We start from the raw sequence: 21,071 nt of genomic DNA on the forward strand, positions 1-21,071 counted from the left end.
AATGCCTGTCAATTATAATTATCTGAGAGGCAAGTGGTGAGAAAAGCAGCTCTGGGACAGACCAACACAAAAGACTCAGCTAGGAATGAAGGACAGTTTTTGAGGTATAGAGAAATGAGAGATGGAAGATAGTCGGGCATCTGGCACCAACAGAGGTGAAACCATGATTTGAGGAGGTCAGAGAAAACAATGTGTCTGAGTCAGAAAAGGTCACTTATTCAATATTCCAGCTGTAAGACGAAAGAATGCAAGAGGAGATTTTTCAGAGCAGAGATCACAGATGTAAGAACATCTAAAAAGTAGATTGTTATTTGAAAATGCCACTGACATATGATGAATCCATCCTCTCACGCCAAATAATTTCTCATCAGCTCCCAATTTTACCTTTTCCTTCTCCCCTCTTTCAGTTCTCTAAGCAGTAATCCCTGTTTTCCCAGGTTTCCCATTCCATCAAGGAATCCAGTCTTTTAATTAAATTACAATGCCCCAATCTTAACTTCAATAATACTGCACTGCTTTAAATATTGGACCATCTGAAAAATCCTGGTCTTCTACAATTCTGCTAATACCCTCAACGTCACAGATGTGCCAATACAAGGAGACGAAATATTCCATAGGAAACAGTAGATACATTGCAGCCAGGTCCTATACTTGCACATTCACCAACAGGTACAAGTGCTGTGCATCCAAAAATGATCACTGCTGCTCTGCTGCTATAAAGACATCCTCACAGAAGCCCAAGACAGAAAGCTGTATGTTTTCTTTCCATACAGAAGATGAGCCGAGTCTACCATGTACTTCCCTGTTCTGGACCACACACCAGCTGACCAGCAGTCATTCAAGATTGCTACAAGCACATCTGTGTCAGAAGCTAACCAGATCCTAGGTAGCATAAAAATGACATTTTGTCTGTTCTGTTTCTTCTTAGCCGTGCTTTCTGCATGTTTTTGTGACAGAAAACCATTCCATTAAAATACAGTGTTTTTGAGAGAAACATATTTCCCATACTTAAACAGCTAAGTATCAGTGTCATTTCTCACTGGTATTTATGAGGCTAATATGAAGGTGAATAGGTGACACTGCAGGTAATACAGATGATTTTTTTAAGAATTAATACCTTCTAGAAGCATGTAGAAAACAAACAGCAAAGGAAAAAAGAACAACATCATCTGAACTTAGAATAGATACTGATTCTGCAGCATTACCACAAACTTTCAGATTTACCAGCCACGACTTCATGCTTTTAGAGAAAACAAGAACTACAAAAATTTCAGATGTCTATGGAATAAAATGTAGGCTGAACAGACAATCAGTGTCAGTAGTGAATTGTGAACTAAGCGAAACAGCTAGAGTCTGAGAAGCATCCAGCTACAAATTACACCATGAATCATTTAAAGAAAGTGATTTCCTTGGACTGACTTCGCAGAGGTAGAACAAATTGTGAGTGTGCTGTATGAACAGCACTATCCAGTTCAAGTTGGAAACATAACATCAGGAAGTCCACTAATATAACTGATCAAAGAAGCAACTCCTATGAAGATTGGTAGAACTTATTCAAAACATTAAAAAGCAAACACATGCAGAACTTTAGTTAACAGAATTTACAGCACAGAGATTTTAGCAGATGACACACGGGTATGCCTTGGTTTCGGTAAAGAATACTATCTTTCACAATACAATTAACCTATGTAATAAACTATATTTAAAGTCAAAAGATACTTACTCCACACAGATTAACAAGGTATCACCACAAAATCTTTCATTTCTAGTAGTCAGAGGAAGGTGGTCATTTAACATTGCTCATATACCAATCTAAGAAAAAGCTCCAAAGAAAATACAAGCATAAAGACAGGCAAGTCCAGGATCTGTATACTAAAGTTGCCAGTGGGAAAAAAGTTATCCATTAAAATATGTGTTCTCAACAGAAATATATATATATATTTGTATATGAATATTGTTGAAACAAACTCAAATAAGTAATACAGAAAAACATAGTAGGTTAATAAAATCAAAGTTCCCTTCTGAATATAATGGATTCATCTGAAGAGAGGTAGAAGACGTGACAGATTTATTTGAAAGTGGGTAGCTGCCTGTTTTCTTCCCATTCCCACCAGACTTCTCTGAAATAAGTTGTTGATAATGTCACTGACTACACCATAAAAATGTGACTCTTTAAAGGTCACTCCCAGTTATTTTTTGGTCATTATGAAATTTCAAGGCCGTATCACCTAACAGAACACTCAGTCCCGAAACAGCCTCTCAGCCATACAGCAGGGGTGGCTCCAGCCATCCTGAGCACGGGGATGGCTCAGCCTACTCTGAGCATATCGGTAAGCAAGCAAATGCAGACAGCTTAGCATACTTACTGGATATGACTGCAAGTAGAGACAATTCTCTCCAGAAAATCTGGAAAATCTTGACGTTCTGGCTTGGAAAAGGACCCCAGAGTCCCAATTAGCGTAGAACATTTCAGAACAGGCCCTCCACCAGAAACAAAGCTCTACGCAATTGAGCATTGCTTTTGAGGCTCTTAAGGTGTCCTTTAGACACCTTAACAAATATGTTGCCTGCATAAAATGGCAGCGAAATGCATAAAAAGACACCTGAGACAGGATGATTTTTTGCAGCTGCAAAAAAGCCTGAAAAGATGCTTTTTTTCTTTTTTTTCTGATCTATACAAAGTGTGTCAGTCTGCATTCATGGGTTCTCCCTCAGTTGTATAAATACACCTATTGATTTAGTGAAACAAACTAAAAAAAATGTTGACAAGCTCCATTTGAAACTCAACTTCTCTTCAAAACCAACTAACTGAACAAGACTGGCCACATCAGAAACCCTGCAGCAGTGACAAGGCACCAGCATTCTCACTGCAGCAAATTAGTTAATCCTCTGCAGTTTTTGCTGGGGTGGGATAACCTGCCAGGGCACAGGACAAGCCAGCAGCATTTATGGCCTACCAAGGCGGGGCGAGAAGTGTCACTTTACTGAGTGGCCTCAGGCTGCTCCACAGGGTATATAAACCCACACCGGCAGCTTCCTACAACAGTACAACTTCCAAAATACTGCAGTGAAAACTATCAATAGCACAGAATATTTTATGGGCTGTGAAGCCAGTACTGACAGTTCCTCACTTGCATATAGCCAACAGAAAACGGAGGGGTAAAAAAATAATAATAATAAAAAATTTTAAAAAAAGCCTTTAGAAGAAAAATAGGGGAAGAGAGGAGAGCAGCTGAGTAAGTGATCGAAGAACAGAAGGCAGCGTGAAGGCCTAAGCAACACAGTCTTGCAGTCAGCAAACAATCCAAAAACCCAAAGAACTAGACTTGCTAACCACAACTCAGTGAGTTATCTGATCTGATGAGGAGGATATGAAACATGGAACTATGCCAATTTATGGCTAATCTGCTGTCAGGGATTCTCATTTAGCAGGAAAATGGCAGTTCTGTAAGGTCAAGCAAAGACCTCTCTTGACAGTATCCTTAACAGGATGTCAAAGAAAACATTTGGGAATCCCAAGGCAGACAGAACCAAGACAAACTTCTTGTTGGAATTATTACAACTTAGCATTCTCATTCTTCTCTTTCCATTGTTTTGATCATGTTTTTCTTTGCCATTCACAAGTAAGCTGCCATGTATTTGAACACTCCTGTTAAAGAGAAACGCTTTGGCAAGTCACCAAAAGGGATATCTCACTGCTCCTACACACCAATGGCAAAAATGAAGTTACTGCAGCTTTTTGCCCATACTAGTGCAAGGCTTGACCACAATCACTGAGTCAGGAGTCCAATTACCTCTTTCCTTTTCCCTTTTAGGATTACACCAATACTATTCTATTATTTTCAGACTTTTGTGCCGAGTATCAGGTTCTTACATCTTTTGGTGGGCTATCAATACAATAAACAAGCGTACTACTGTGCAAGCCCCTTCTCTGTCATCTCAGATTTTCTATTGTCCAGCCCTTATTTTAAGTAACTTAAACTCCATGTCAGCCCCCAAAGACTGGTTAATCTGGTAACCAACCACAGTAATGCAACATTAATGAAGGAAAAGCATGAGACTAATATTTACTCTTAAAGGATACTACTTGAAAAAGAAGCTCAAAACCTCTACTGCATTGTATGGGTAAGATCACACTGAATTAGTGATGGTTCAACCACTTTGGAAAAAATGTACAAATTTTCCACCACTGTCATCCAGAAATATTTTAAATGTTTTTACATCGAGTCTAAACAGAACGTTACTGAAATAACTTTAATGATTTTTCAATCTTACTTACCTTGCAAGCAGAGCCAAAAGGCCAAAATACCACTGAATATTCTCTTCACCAAATGAATAGACAGTAAGAGGTTAATACCAGAAATCAACTTTTTGTTTCAGCTTTTCCAGCCAACATTTAAAGTCTCAAGAAGCTTGGAAAAACTGACAGTATTTTAGGTGCTTAAATCAACAAATCACAACTTTAATATTTCTTGAAACAGTCATGCTTTCTTTCTTTCTATGTTGATACAGTGCCAGTACATCAATGTAAGCAACAAATAAAATGATTCATAAGATTATAACAAATAAGTCTAGCAAATTTGTTATAACAAATAACAAATTATAATAAACAATTAGAAAAGTCTAGCAACTCAAGCTTTCACAGGGAATACGAGATCAATGTCAGTCTTTCTCTTATCCTAGAGACATTTTTGTTCTCTAAATGATTTGATCACTGCAATTAACAGCAACCTGAATGGAAAAATGGACTGTAATTATCACAAATATTATTTTCAGTCAAAAGAATGTGAGAAATTAATATAGTGTAATCTGTGGATTGGTGCTAGGTGAGTTTAACTTTTTTTTTTTACATAGCTTTAGTAAGAAATCTGAGTGCCTATCATTTTTTTGCTATTTGTACTTAAAAAGGACCGAGACAAACTATAGGAAGAAAATTCTAACAAAAAGTGCGTCCCACTTGTTTTTTATTAGTATTTCAATTTTCTCCTTATAACTCCAAAATACTTTAAATGCACTGTGTAGCAATTTATAAAACATTTAGCAGAACTGATAATAAAAACACCCTCAACAGCTGGAGGCAAAGAACGGCTACCTTACTTAGCATTACAGGACTTTGGCCCAAACTATACACTGCAAAACAAATAAACAACAACAAACCCTGCTTTTATCATCAGCTCAAGTTATACAGCTCTTCAGGGAAGCCACACATAGGTTGTACCCCTGCGTGGCCTTGCCTAGAGCTTTCAGGGAAGGGACAGAACTCCCAACTGACTTGGAGCTGTGTGCGAAACCTCCCTGCTGCTGGGCCACAGCCCACTGTCTGGGGTCTCTCGCTGCCCACATCAAGGAAGGCTGCCCAGAATCTCAGTGACAATACAGCCTTCATCCTTCACCTCCAGCAACAATCCTACCACCAACCTGTCCCCACAAGTGCTGGAAGAGAGGGCACAAGAAGTCACAGGAGACAGTCCTCACCTAGACTTAGAATTCTTAAGGTTTTTGTACCACTCTGTGATTTTTACCCAGTATAAAGGACTGATGAAAGACTTATATGCATATACATAAAACAGGTTATAAACAAACCATTAAACAAGGTCTGTGGTATATCCTGATCCCTTCCTGATACCATTAATAAGAAGATATTGCCGTTACACTGCTTGTAATCTGGAAAATTCAACTTTTCCTTCCCTGGCTTCATCCTACAGTATCCTGAAAGTGGGAAGAAAGCTCATGCTTGCTGCAGCAGAGCTAGCCCCGTGAGATAAGGACAACCGACTGCTGGAATAGCTGTACTCAGTTAAGATACTGCAGCCTTTTCTGATGTGGCAGAACTGCCCAAGTCAATGAACACTTGCAATTGTTCAGAAAGGCTGAAATGCACTCTTTCTGACAACATGTAGTTTCTTCCATTTAACAGAAGCAAGAGGGAGGAGGTAGGGTTATGATCCTTGTAACAATCACAACTCACATCACAAGCTTGATCACAATCTGAACTAGAGGGATTGGCTTAGCAGTGTAGATCTTGAACTATTGCAGATGTCCACCAAATTTGACATTTCCTCATTCTCCCCTCTTTGTTGTTCACAAAGGACATGACTGCTAATTTCTTCCTTATGTTTATATCTGTTCTTTGCTGAGTAACACAATAGCGACGAATTGTTTCAATACAATTAAACGATGCCTTCTGCAAAGAACACATACTTCATACAGTGACCAAATATAGCAATTTTAACCAAAAAAATCCATAAATGTGACATTTTCCTTAAATGAGAATTTCCAAGAGTGTTGTAATTATAAGCTCTTACACAGCATAAAGAGAAATTCAAAAATTTTAACTGTTTCTAATGTAATAATCAGAAAATGCGATATTTAAAAAATACACATCAAATAATGTCATGGGTTTATTATTTATTTATTTGAAACAGATGCAGCAATTCCGGGAGCCATGAATCACAATTTTTGAACAGTCGGGGACGACAGACTTAAAGCAAGACTTGTTGTTTCTGATGCCAAATTTAAGTCTGAAAAAGAAACGTTGCTTATTCCCGATAGATCGAGTCTCCAGACCTACTAGAAGCAAGGAGAGAATAGGTATAAGGAATTCCTTTTCGTGGAAAAGAAACTGAATTTATTACAGGCTCTTCAGCCTGGTAAGTTTCCACATTTAAAAAGTGGCTTTGCACAAACTGTTTTTGCTGACACATTTTTATCTAATAAGTAGCTGAAAACTGCATTGACGGATTTTTCATTCCTAACAGTCTTATAACTGACATACACTTGTAAAACCTGCCCAACTCAAGACTGTATCATGAGATGACATAGATCCAAACTTAAACAAATACATAAAGCCATGACCCATTTGTTTTGATATTCTGCAGTGTTCCAGACAGGGAGAAAAGCCATCACTGAAACCATGAGACATACAAGACTTCACAATTTATTAAGAAGATTAGCTGGGTTTAGTTTGTGCAGTAATGATTAGTCACTGAATATGTGTTGGTTTGAAAGCCTAAAAGGTCAGGGATCAAGGAATTATTTGGCTTAATTGTATTTAGTTCCTTTTTTTTCCATCTTTTAAATGGTTAAAAGTTTCTTGAAATCAAGCAGAACTTTGCAAACACAGAACTCCAAATATGTTCTTCACAGAACAACAAATGCACCTTAAATATTGCGTGTTTTTTCACTTTCCGATTATATTTGTAGAACTGCCTGCTGTGAAATGACAAAGTTCATGGTTCATCTGAACTTTTGAACTCAAGTGAGTATTTGACACAGCAAAACAATCTAAATGAACCTAACACAAAGTTTTCATAGTTTAAACCTAGCTTTCAGGCCTTTGTCTGGGGCAATTGGGTAGGAAAGTTCTTTATTGATGTTGTAAAAACTACCAGTTTAATAACAGGCAGAGAGAGTGGAGAGATCAGTGGAAAGAGCACCTTAGCATTTCTGAAATAGTGCTGGTTTGGTAGTTCATTGAACTTTACCTGACCCCGTTACGAAGGCTTCCCCAGGACAAGTTGTAGCTGCATTTGTGACAAGACTGAAGCTTCCTATCTTATTTCAAATAGGCTCCAGGGCTGGGAGTTCACAGATAAAGTTAGTTAAAAAAAAAAAAAAAAAATACTCTGCACACATGAATTCACTTGGCTCCCTACACTGCAATTTCATTTTTATGTTCAGGCTGGATTCTCTTTATTATGGAGAAGTTGAAATATTTTTTTCCAAAGGGAAAAAGTTTGTCTTGACATATACCAGAATGAGTCCTTAAAAAAAAATAAAATGAGAAAACATGGTGCATTTAAGATTCTTATGGCAATGCTCCTCACAGACCCTAAATCTCGGCCTGCTTGCATCTGACTGCTATGATCCCTTCTTAAGAGTTGCTAAAAATTCTACAGAAGGAAGTCTCAATTCACACGTTACCAATTTTAGACCTACCAGCCAGCAAAACTTGGAAAATATTTTGAGGCTTTTAAAATTACTTTTAAGACCCTGGAAGATGTCCCACACTTCAAGTTCACGATCAGTTTCATAATTCACCAACATGTATGAATGACAAAGATATCTGACCACACTAACAGTGATGATTGCATACTGCACGGGGTTCAGATGGGCCTTACAACATCAACAGATGGGTGATGAAGCCCTACAACCATTCAGTCCTTTCTAAATCCCCGGTGAAAATAATCACACCGCACCAGAACCTTTATTTCACCATCCCATCAGACTAGAGTTGCTCAGGACTTCCCTTCCATGCAGAAGAGTGGAAGAGATTACCTAATTGTTTACTTTCTGCAGCTGTAACAATTGCCAACAATGTTAAATTTAATGTCACCTCTCCAATAAAGCTTACTAACATAGATATATGTGCTTTTATCCAGCTGAATGACACCAGGAAGACAAGTTCGAGTACCAAAAAACCCCTAAAGCATTTGCTATTCCATTATTTTCCCCCTAAACCTCTCAGGGTGACCATTTCACACCAAAGCCCACTCACACAGTTCCACTTCTAAGCCTTCCACTTCATTCGTGGTAGGCAAGGCTCACTTCCACCACACGGGTTGGTTTTTTGGTGGTTTTTATTTATTTATCTATTTATTTATTGCTTGTTTGTTTAAACCCCCTGCAAGGCGAGAGCGTTTTGCAGGAACGAGAAAAGGAAACGCCTGCCTCCCCGACGCGTCGTGGGGCTGCGGAGAGCACGACGGGCACCTCCAACCGCCCCCCGCCCGCCTGCCCGCGGACAAACGGCTCCCCCGTACCTGCAGCGGGCGGTCCCGGTGCCTTCCCCGCTCGCTTCCAAACCCAGCACCGCCGAGCTCCGGCCGAGGAACGGCGGCCACCTCCAGCCACTTCCAGTCACGAGCCCGGCGGAGGCGAGGGGACACGGCCGCGGCGCTGGGGGGGGGCGGCCTTCGTGCCGCCGCCGCACCTGCCCCGCTGCGCGCACCTGTGCGCCGCGCGCTGCTCCCTCAGCCCTAACGGCCGCGGCCCCCGGCCCTAACGGCTGCCCCGCTAACGGCCGCGCTGCCCCCTCACACGCACACCCCGCCTCAGTAACCGCGGAGCGGGGAGTGGGCTCCCTCCTGGCACGGAGGGTGCTAGGACCGGGGGCTGGAGGTGGCCGTCACACCTGCGGTTTGAATCCAGCCCTCCATGCTAACCAGGGGTGCCAGCAGTGATGGCAGAGCCTTTTTTTTCCTTCTTTTTTTTTTTTTTTACGGTTTTGGGACACCCCCCCCCCAATGTCCTACAGTGTCCTTAAGTATGTGAAGAAACTGACAGCAACACACAGTTTGAAGGGCAGTACCCTCGTGAAATTCCATACAGGGATCTGATCTACAACACGAACATTTTGTTCTCTCCAGCACTTGCACTAATTTGAAAAAATGTAATAAAATCAGTTGAGCCTTTGATTGGCTCCATGTACTCCCCATGAAGTGGAGAATTCACACCTTATATGCTCCATAAACTAGCCTGATGTTTTTTTCAAGGGATAAAGTTACTTTCTTTCCATCTGCTGTCATTCCAGTAGAAGACCCAGACACAGCTACCGCAAACCCAGCTCAGCCTGGACCCGCAGAGCAGCTGCACCTTGCGATCCCTCTGGGCTGAGGGTGGAGGAGTGGCTGTTGGCACCCATTTTGTGAGCCAGAGAGAAAGTTACCTCTGGCATCTGGCATGATAATGGGCAGGAAAGATTTTGTTGCCAGCCCTCCTGAGGCTGCTGTTACCATCACAGTGGCAGGTGTGGATGACCAATATGTGTTTAATCCTTCACATCCCCTTGTTGTTCTTCTGGGAAGTTCAGAACAGTATATCAAACCCATTCCCCAACTGGAACACTGAATCCTCTGTGAGACTTAGGAAGCTGACCCTTGCTCTGTAGACCCTGTGTGTGCCCCTGCTCTCCCATTTCTTTCTAATTTGTTGTAGGACTTAGTACTGGCAACCTATTATGGAAGCATCAATCAAATCAGCTCCTAAAATGGCTTGCTAGACTGCTGTGTTGATGCATACATTTTTAAGAGATTAGGAGGGAGAAAGTTTAGAAGGGAGCAGTGCCACCGAAATAGGCTGGGGCCAGTTTTTTAGGTCTTTTTTCAGACATGGCATCTTTAATCACGCAGGATCTCCCTGCTTGGTGCTAAAGAAAGGTCAGGTCTTCAAGATAGCTGGTAGATCATGTAAAAGTCGTCTTCCATTTATTGTAAAAGTTGTCTTCCTGTGCATAGCTATCCACAAGCAGTAAGGTAGCGGCAAATAACTCTGCCGTCTGGGAGTCATAATTCTGGATGCTGTCTTATTAATTATTCTTCTGTTAGCATTACTGTAGGTCCTAGCAATGTTGCATAAACACAGAGCAGTAAAAGTCCCTAAGTCCCTGCCCCATAGACCTCGACTGTTCCATAAAAGAGAACAAATTACAGAGAGCTTTTCAACAGAACACCAGAGCAACACTCATCAGTTTGAGGAGCAGGCGTCTCGGGACCCCAGCAGTCTGTTGATGGCAATTTTTGTGTAGGCATTGTATCTAAGGGCAATGAAGATAAATAGGTTGCACTTCTAAAGAAGTTCTTAATGACGCTTCTGCCAAATATATGGATGAAAGCACTATGGTGCTCTTTTGAAAATGTAACAAGTGGAAAATAGACACTGGCATTATTAACGGGTTAAAAATAGGAGTCGACCTTTAGATGCTGAATGAGAAGCTCAGATAAGCTATGAAACTCCTTAAAAGAAAAGACAGATCGCTTACCCTGACTTACGCTACAGAGAGAATGTTTCTGAGAGAGAGATGAGTGAAATAACAGTCTAGGGAAATAATTTTTTAGCTGTCTTTCTGAATGGAAACGAACAGGGAAAAACTGAATTAGTGAAAACCAGACAAAAATATATGTTAGCACTGAGATATGAGAGGGTGAGAATTTTATGAAAAGGTTTTAGCTATGTAAGTATCTGGACGATATGGATCAGGAAAAAATCAGTAAGATAAATATAGTGCTGTGTTCAACACTGGTACCAACTCAAGTACCTGGTGTCATGCAGACAAAGGGGCAAGAGGTTGTTACACGGGATTCAGCTGGTGCACATGGTCAGTGGGCCAGTTCCTTCAACAAGAATCCAGCTGTTAGCATCTCCTCTTTGGCAGCTAATTGTAATGATTTGTTCTTCAAATTGGTTGTTGGCCTGGGGATTTGGTTTTTCTCTATCAGTTTTCAATCATTTCAGATGGTATTAGATGTTAAAGTGTTAACACAGATAGAAATATAGACTTGGCACTCAGTTCTAGGCTATAAACTCCAGGGCTAAGACTATTATGTTTCATAACCGTAACAATGTTTTTTATGTCTGGGATTTGAAAGAATGTATGTTAGGTCTGTGCTCAGATTTGTCGGAAAAATAAAACTCTGAAAAACATTGTATGGAACCTAATTATTTGGATCCTCCCATTGATCTTATTGCACTACTCTAACCACCAATTACACCTTTTATTTAGTTAGGTTTAATGTAACTGAGTCATGCTCTAAGCACATTATTCAAAAACACAGAATCAGTATATTAAAATAAATGTAAAGAAATGCACTAAGACCTTCCACAGTTATCACTATAACTACAAAGATGTATTTTTCATACATTTAAGCCAAAGGACATTTTTTATCTTCTGTTTCTGGTATTTCCTGTACTGCTTTTATGTAATCATTACCAGCTGTATTGTTAATACAGCTCCCAGCAAATGTAGATTTCCAGCTCAAATAATTGACAGCTTTCTCCACTGACCTCATCCTCTATTGATGCATCATCTCCAAAACACTTTCCACAGGCATACTCTTGCTGTTTGCATACTCTTAACTCCTGCCTCTGGTTTCTGTATTGTCAGATTAGATTTGGGTCTCTGTCCATCCATTGTTCCGAAGTTTCTGGAAACTAATGTGTCGATGCTACTAAAGTATTACAAAATGTTCATATCTTGGCCATTCTGTCATCTATCGTAAGACCATGGATTCTTGTAAAGCATCCTTTTTATGAAAAGCTCATGACTGTTGTGTCACCAACCGTCCTCTGTAATACTGCTCTTTTATTACTATGTTAACAAAATCTCAGGGATCTATATAGACCACTAAGATTTGGGTGAGATGCCAATTGACTTTAATCAATTTGTGGTCTCCTCTATTGATTTTGTTTTGTTTGTTGCTCTCTTAATTCTAACAGCAGTATGATTACTCACTTAAGGACATACTCTGCTGACCAAAGTTTGCCCTCCACATGAGTTTCAAATGGAAAAGGTAACACCGCAGTCATTTCAACCCCTCTATTTGTGGGTGGTGTCAGCACTGCCCTTTCTGTGACCATATTGCCCTGACATGCTCTCAGATAAAACCCTTAAGAAAGACTTGTTGAGGTAGCCCCAATATTTCCTCTGCCTGGTCATTCAGCAAATGTTTCCCACAAGATGCTCTTACTTCTTTTATCTGTAGTAGTGCAACTGCCTCCCCTAACTTGTTTGCAGCAGCACCTTTTCCTTTAAGGCCTTTGGATTATGCATTTTATGTTTCACATTTCGCCATCCAATCATGTTTGTTTTCAAATCTGTGTGCAGTCTTTAGAAGCACTGTGTCGTTAAAAACCTCTAGTACCGATCACTGTTAACTGCTGCCTCCTTTTGCAATGAGGCATGCTGTGCTGTCTCTGGCTCTATTGCCCCAATAAACATCACATCTGTGACCTCAGCTCATTCTGTTCTATGTACCTCGGTGTTTCTCTCTTGGGAAGCACATTTTTGCAGAGAGGCTTTCTTCACCTTTTGAACAGGGTTTACCATAGATTACCATGTGCTGGCAGTTTTGTTTTTAATGGGATGATTGGTACTCCATTATATGCACTCCGCTTCCCTTCCCTCTCGATTCAATGGGCAGTTTGTACCAAACTCTGCACGTCTTCTCTCCTTCAAGTAACATCTCCAGTCAAATTCATTTATGGGCTGCTGTTTAGCAAAATCATTCACCTGGCCTTTCTATCAGGAATACTCCAACACTTCTCCCCCCCCCAATTGATTAAAAGACTTCCTGATGTATGGGCAGTCTGGATTGGACCTTTTAGTATTTAACCTGATCAAGTTACATTGTAACTTGCAGAGGAGTTGATGACCTAGAGTTCTCAATTCTTTTTATCTATTTACAGCAAAAATAAGTTCTATTTCAAAAGACCTCTGCTGATACTGCAATCACAAAAAACCAAACTTTATCCTACATGTCACAAAAAAAGCAAAATGAAACAGAAAAGACACCAAATCCTTCTGTGAGCTGACCTATAAAAAGCTATAGCATGCGTATGTATCATTCCTTTTCACATAACAGAATGCACTTTGATCCATCAACTCTAAGCTGTCTTGGCACATCTGAAGCAGGACTTTGTTGTGAAGTCTTGTGCCTGTAATACAGATTACACATAGGATCAACATTTTGCCTTACAATCTATGCAGTGCCATTAAAGATAGCAAGAGTGCATTATGTCCTTTTCTAGGGACTACTACTTTCCACCTTACAAACTTCCAGTAAAGTAAATGGGCTTACTCACATAAGTAAGGTAACCGGTACTCATTCTCAAATGAATGCTTTCAACAGATCTTTATGTAGACTTCACAATAGACTGACTGTTGTGATATTTTTTTCAACAAATATCCATATTCTGCTGCTGGATTTTCTGCTTAATTTTAAATTTTCCGTTTAGTATTTTAACATTTTTATACTACCCAAAATGTAAACAAAGGAAGAGGTGAAGGTGTTTCACAGACACAATTGCCTGAGGGAACTGTCAAATGTAAAACTCAGTGGAAAGCTTCAGCATGTCTCTAGTTTAACTGAGTTGAGGAATGCTGCAAAAACAGGTGTTGTCTGACACAAGCAATAATTATCTTTCACCTTGATGGATGTTAGTTTAATCTGTTTTTTACATGGTAGCTAGGTCTCAGCTGGGTTAACGCCAGAAAGCAGATGAGATGTCTTGCGTACTTTGTGTATGACAATACCCCAGACAGTTTTTACTCCCCTTTTTTATTTATTACATGGAACAGTTTTAATATTTGCTGTGGTTTATCCATTAAATTTAACTCTAGACTTATTTTATGTCACACCGTCAATATACATACACGTCCATTAATGGGTGTTAAATGAGTTCACAGTTAAAAGTGTTGGCTTTTGAGGATGTTACTGGAGGAAAAGAGACTAATGAAGAGAATATGCTTCTAAAAAATGGATAGTTACCTATACTCATGAAGAAAAACAGCTTAAAGTATAAGGTTAGAGCAGGAAAGTTAAAAAAAAAAAAGAGTTGTGTTTCCATTGCATATATTTAAAGTAGAGAAAAAAAAGTGTAAATTCTATCTTTAATCCATAATGCTTTATAACTTTCTAGTATCCAGTGATTACATTACATCCCTCATCACATTAAGCCATTCCAAACGGGGCTACACCCTCCCTATGCCCTTGGGCAGGCGTTCTAGCCCTGTGGGCACTGGAATGGTCTCCAACCCATGCTAACATTAACCTTGGCACAATTTCAGGGATTCTCTTTGCATAAAAATAAACAGTTTTTAACAGTTTCTTCAAGATGTTTGGCAATAAATACAGCAAGTTCAACATAAGGCACACAGGGCCTCCTGGCTTGGCGATGTTTTCTACAGAGCTGAAGTTAAGAGTTGTATGATACACCACCTCTGACGTAAGTTTTCTTGCTTGTGCTCATGCATGGTGTTATATGTTGGAATGATTTCATACTAGTACTCCACTGTCTGGTGATTGATACCAAAATGTATATAAATACATGCTAATTTCTGCTAGATTACGTTCTCCTAATCAACTGTCCTCTATTTCTTAAGAGCTTCTGATAGATAGATTTTTCTGAACAGCTTTACGAATCATCCACCTTCAGAAATGAGGAGAGGTCAACACTTAATGGTGCTGCACTGCTTCTCTAGTCTCATTCCATCTCTTAATAGATCTCACGATAGAAAATTCCAGCATAATAGTATATTTATGCATAGAAAATGATAGTTTAGTGTTAGCAGCATTGGTTACCTCTGAACATATGTCCTACTTCTGCCACTGTATAGAATAGCCAGTGGTTTAAGTATCCTTCTTGCAATACAGACTGCAGGTGAAAGCTATGAAGCTTGTTTATTTAAATGTACTTCTATTTGGCTTTCGGCTTCACAATTCTTTCTTTTAAGGAGATTTATGTTGAAAATTTTTAAAATTTTGGTATACATATGGTTCCCTACACAGTCTGGATGTCCAAAGATTCTCACTCATTTTACCTCAAGACAACTGTCACTACTCTACTGGTGTTTTGCTATTAGGCTAAAATAATATGAAGGACAGCACAGAGCAGGATCAGAGGATGTGACTGCCTCAAAACCTGCATTGAAAGCAGACACTGGTTTGCAGAGCTCACTGACACATAGGGAAAAACTTTCTCAAAGTGGTATTTCTGAAAGAGACTATTAAGAAGGGATTTCTAAGCTCTGAAGTAAATTCTCCCATGAAAGCAAAACACGGAAGGAATATGGATAAGTCCCTATAAAAAGTGACCAGTGAATTTGAATGCTCTAGGCTAGTGGTAATTTTTGTAGCTGTGCAGTTTTCCTTAGACAGAACAAGAGACAGGAACACAAATGAAAAAAAAAAAAAGTACAAAAGTGTTATAGGAAAGACCTAAGTAGTAGGCAGAAGCCTATCCATTCATCACAGAACAGGAAACCAGAAAAACAACAGAACAACCTTCACAGTTGAGGAATGAGATTTTAGTTTGGTACATTAATGCAAAGAGTATAGAAGCATAGTTGAGCTTCTTAGAAATCTTATTCCACATATATTTTCATTCTTTAATATTAAACAGTATATAATATTTTTGCTCTAATACACTAAAGCTTCTAGGATACAAGGATTATAGTGAAGACAGATCAAAAAAAATAAAACAAAAGTGTGTGCATTTGAAGGCAACATTGTATGCATTGAATATACATGTGTAGTTTCAGCGTTGTGCATCCATTTTTTCATCTGTCAGGTTTCCCATTTTAACCTGACCTTCAAACCACAAACTTTGCACAGATTACAATGCTTGGCAGGTGATTTTACACTCTACAGAAAAAAAAAAAAAAAAGATAAAAAGAGATGACCACGTGTGCTTAGGTATTTAATAAAAATACTTATGGATATCTTTTAATTAAAAGTGAAGAATAAGTCTTATAACAGGTGCCCAGGAATTTCTGTGAAAGACATCATATGAAACATTGGCCAGCTTTCAATATGGAATCTGGTTCTATTTTGTCAATGTTTTTAAGATGGCATTATGATTTATTTAGTGGCAGCTGGAGATATCATTACTAACATATGTGCCCCTCCCAGCGTAAGTGTTGGAAACACTCAGCAGGCACCTCAGATACAATACTAATGTTTTTGAATATTGCTGCAGGAGACACAGAAAGTCTGTATATGTATGGCAAGAGGAAAAACAAACAAACAAACAACAACAACAAAACACCACACCTAAAACTACACCTGCACAGATAGAAAATAAGACAAAGCAGAAGGAGGCAAGCTCATATGTAAGTTTGTGCAACAACTTCTCAGCATATTTTGTCCAAAAACTCAAGAATTTGGGGCTGTATAGACTCCTATGTCTTTAAAGAGTTTTCCTTTAAAAAGTTGAGGTAGAAACCCTACATAAAACATAGTAACCCTACTAAGACTCTAGTAGTTAGAGCATAAGTTGAGGAGTTGAAAATCTGTGTTGAAGTGTGTCATCCACCACAAGACTGAGCCAGCTATAAACTGAAGCATGATGAACCATATGTGAAATGAGAATAACAATGCTTACTTTCCTTATTTAGGAAAATGCAAGGAAAAAGCATTGGGACTGCAGTAGTCAGGTATTATATTCATAGTGACCACACACAGGACAGACCAATTTTAAAATACGTCTCAGACAGTGCTGCTCAGGAAGCCTCTTAGCAGTTTGGGAATGAAAGTTTGAACAGAATGATTGAGCTCTGTGCAGTCAAGGCACAGAAGCACAGCCATGCACATTGAATTAGCACATCCTATCCACATACAGATGGCAAATGTGGAGGAGGAGTAAACCTCTCATGAGCATATAAAAATATTTAACTTCAGACAGTTACCAAAAAAAGTCATTCAAACCCTGGTAAAATGTCATCCTTTGCACCAGAATGACACGAATAAAAGAGTTAACAGAACCAGCAAACTCTGAGTGAAATGTTTTAAAGAATAAGGAATAACTCAAGACAACAAATACAGCGAAATGTAGCACGAGTTCTTAAATGTTTTTAAATAAAAGTTAAAAACCAAAGGAAGAAGGAAAACAAAATACTACTCAGAAATTTACTTTAGGGACCTCACAGAATATATGGTTGAAATAGGCAATCATTAAAGTTAATGAAGAGTAGAAGAAAGGACCAGTGTGAGACAGACAATCTTTCATACATATTAAAATATGTAAAGGAAAACTCGAAAAATTATTTAAAAACTCTAAAAATTCTTTATTCAAAATCAACCAAAAGAAATTTAAAAAAAAAAAAAACATGACTGTCAAACGTTTGTGGAAAAATCAAAGTAGTATTGCAAATTATTATTTTTTTTGCTTTCTCTCTTCCATTTCTTCAATAAGGACAAAAGAAGACTTGGAAATTGGGGATTTCTATAAGGAAATGGTGTAAGAAACAGCTTTCTAGTGCAGGAGCAATACAGGGAGAAGCAACGTAGCCAGTCCTGGTTGCTACTGCATGTTTGGATGCATGTGCCTTGGGGAACACAGAATACTGATCCCTGCTCATGCCTTAACATAACTTGACTGTTGAATAGCAGCTGCTGAGTGAGTAGACTCAAAACTTTAGAGGCAAATACTACTAAACCTTGAGAAATTCCAGACATGAAGTAGGTTTCTTCCTCCAGTACATCTAGATTTATGTGAATGTACTGTTAACAGTACTTTAGACTCATATAGGATAATGAGTCTCTAAGTAAATTATACCACATCGACCAGCTCAAATTTTAGCTTTTTTATTTTGGTTTGTGGGAGGGGTGGGGGATCAGAGGGGCGGTAATGAGTTGTTTCTTCTTTCTTTTTCCTTCTTTTCCTTTTCCATAATTTATAGGATGTTATTACAGATAGGGCTTACTGGTTATCAACAAACATTCTACTTTGCACTTGTGAACAAAATGTTCGCTATTGGAACTGGACTAGAAGCAGGAGATTTTTCTGCCGTGCTGCTCAGAACAACACATTCAACATACCACTGCCTTTCTGTAGTCATTAAGCATCATGTCACTAACAAGGCTAAGAGGAAGAGAAGAGAACAATTAAAGCTGAACCTTAATCTGCTTAGATTTGGCAGACTTCGAAGTAGATAACATACATTTTTTTTTTTTTTTTTGTTCCACCCTTCCAAAGACACATACTGGAATATATAAACAAATAATCGGAAGAAATTTTGATAGCAGGCAGGTGTTATATTCAGTTTTGTGAAACAATTGGATCTGTGATCTTGACACAGTATCTATACATCTTGACACAGTATCTATATATCTGTTGTCTGAAGACAACAGTCTCACCCTTTCTGTGCGCTCATCTACAATTCAGATTTATGTTAGATTTTTAATGTGATATTATAGCTGATGAAGACTACCACCACCTTTTTGTTTCCCACTATTTAAAGAGATGTACAGTAGTGAAGAAATCTGTTTTAACTACAGAACCTTGTCTTAGCATAGTTTCAAAGCGTCAGTCTTTAAACTACAGGTGGAAAAAAATTATTTCTAGCATTTGTTCTGTATAATAGAACTCGTTATAAGTTAGAGATCACTCTGTGAACTGTGAAACATTTCTTATAGGCATGATACATACCTAAAACTTGTCATTTTAAATAAGCAAATTTTAACATTTCCAATTTCTTCTGCCTGAACAGCACATTTTTACTAGAAACAAATACTTTGCTTATGTAATTACAATATTTATCTATCTAGTTAACATCACTGGCATTTTATTGCTGAACAAAGCAGAAAAGGGGAAAGATTTTTCACTTAAATGTAAAACCCCAAGTGGAAATATGCTTTCTGTCGTTCTAAAGAAGGAGCTGCAACATTACAAAAACAACACAAAGGTGTGAACCTTTTCCTCTCCTTGTCTTGCAGCTGATCTATTTAGATGGGTCATTTTGACATCCCTATGAAAGGTATGAAACTGCTGCATCAAGGAAATTGCCTATGATTAAGGGATAATGTGAAAGGATGTTTAATCTTTTTTTTTCTAGCCCACCTAACACGTGTTAATGACCATCAAGAGTTTTTACCCTTTCTTGCTAAATGAAAGACCAGACTTTTTATTCCCTTCTAAAAAAAATGACCTAATGACCTTACCTATTTTTCGTTGTACATTTGACTTGAAACAGAAATGTCACAAATACACAAACACTTGAACAAAATAGGAAGTCTGTCTGTTCATGCTACATGACCCTACTGACTAGACAGAAGTTATTTATCTAGCAGCAATTTGTATTTTTTTGAAAGAACAATATATGTGCAAAATCAAATTACATACCTATTAAACACATGAAATTTGTACACAGACACAACTATGTTACAGATGTGTATCAGTTGTAAGAAATGATTTTGCATTTGATTATTTCTTAATTTCTTATTTGGAAAATATTTAAACAAAATTAATGGAATCTGCTGGTTTACTAAGGGGGCTACAAAACAACGTGTGCTTAATTTTGTTCATGTTTTGCACAGATTCTCAATGTTCCTGATAGCTTCACTAATTTTGAATTCACCCCATCATGGATCAAATGTGTATAGGCTCACTTTGCTTACTGACAGAGTTTAGATTATCCTAAGATTATGCCTGTGATTAGTTTTATATACCTATCATATTCAATCACTTCACATTTTTTAATGATTCACAGGAAAATTTTTCTTCTAAGATTTCAAGAGGACAGTAGCTCAGACAGAACATGTAAGAATCCCTTTAAAACTATTCCCCTAACAAAATCTGATTTTAAATGCTTGCATTATAAAACATTGTAATGACTGTCTTTGGATGATGACCTATGATGCACATTCAGCAACATACAGCAGGAAAAGATAAATTTTCCTTTATCGAATGCCAAAAAAAAGAAAGCTGAGTCTTGGGCCACTCTGGAAATGGATTAAGTAGTTAGTCCACTCAAGATTATGGAAAAGGAAAACTATACCTGTACCACAGGAATACAGACATTAAAGGTAAACATTATGCTGTCGCTGTCACAGAAATTTTATCAAGTTGAATGTTTAGCTGTGCTATTATAGTATTGACATACTTCATAATTTCTTCTCCTTTATTTTTAGAGAACAACCAGGTCAAACAAAAACATTTTAAAATGTGCCCAAAGGCCTTCCTCCATTGTGTTTTTTAATTATTTACATTCAGACTGGCTATGCTATTAATTGTACTGCCTTCTACAGTAAGTGAAGCTGAGTAACACAGATATAAAACCTAAAGATTGCTGTTTCATACCCTTGGTCTCAAATGTCTCTGAGTTTTAGAAGCAGGACATTTTAAAGAGAACCATTCAACTCCATACTGAAGGCGTAAGACTAATATTTTGAAAACCTCTAATTCAAAGACCTGTTATCTTTACTTGACCTTATTTCCTGTCATTGGCAAGAAGGGAGCTGCTTCTATTCACTCTAATAGCCATATAGTATAACCCTTGCTGTGAACAACTGCTATTTATGCATCCCTTTGTAGAATGCTCCAATCTTGGGAAGTCATATGTCTGCCTCAGAAGGGTCATTTACAAACAGCCTCTTGTTTGACCTAAGGATACATCACATCACCTCGCCCTGTACTTTTTACCTTGTATACTGTACTTCCTTCCTCTAATGTTTAACACTGCACAGGTGGTTTTGTGTTTCAAAACCAGGTGTCTGAGTCTAAAGTCTGAATGTTTACCTTATTATTATTAGCTGGGTTTCGTAACCTATAAAAATACAGATATTTTTCTTTGAGGA

The 21,071-nt window shown here is 38.4% G+C and overlaps 1 long non-coding RNA gene across 1 annotated transcript in view; it reads right to left on the reverse strand.

Moving 5' to 3' along the window:
• Positions 1-9,547, reverse strand: part of LOC310902704 — a 58,533-nt gene extending 48,986 nt beyond the window's left edge. The window contains exon 1 of the long non-coding RNA XR_014586904.1: positions 8,763-9,547. This is a non-coding gene — a long non-coding RNA (uncharacterized lncRNA). The remainder of the gene's footprint in view (positions 1-8,762) is intronic.
• Between the last annotated feature and the right edge of the window lie 11,524 nt (positions 9,548-21,071).

This window comes from Anser anser, assembly GCF_964211835.1.
Source record: "Anser anser genome assembly, chromosome: 7".
Taxonomy (NCBI): Eukaryota; Metazoa; Chordata; class Aves; order Anseriformes; family Anatidae; genus Anser; species Anser anser.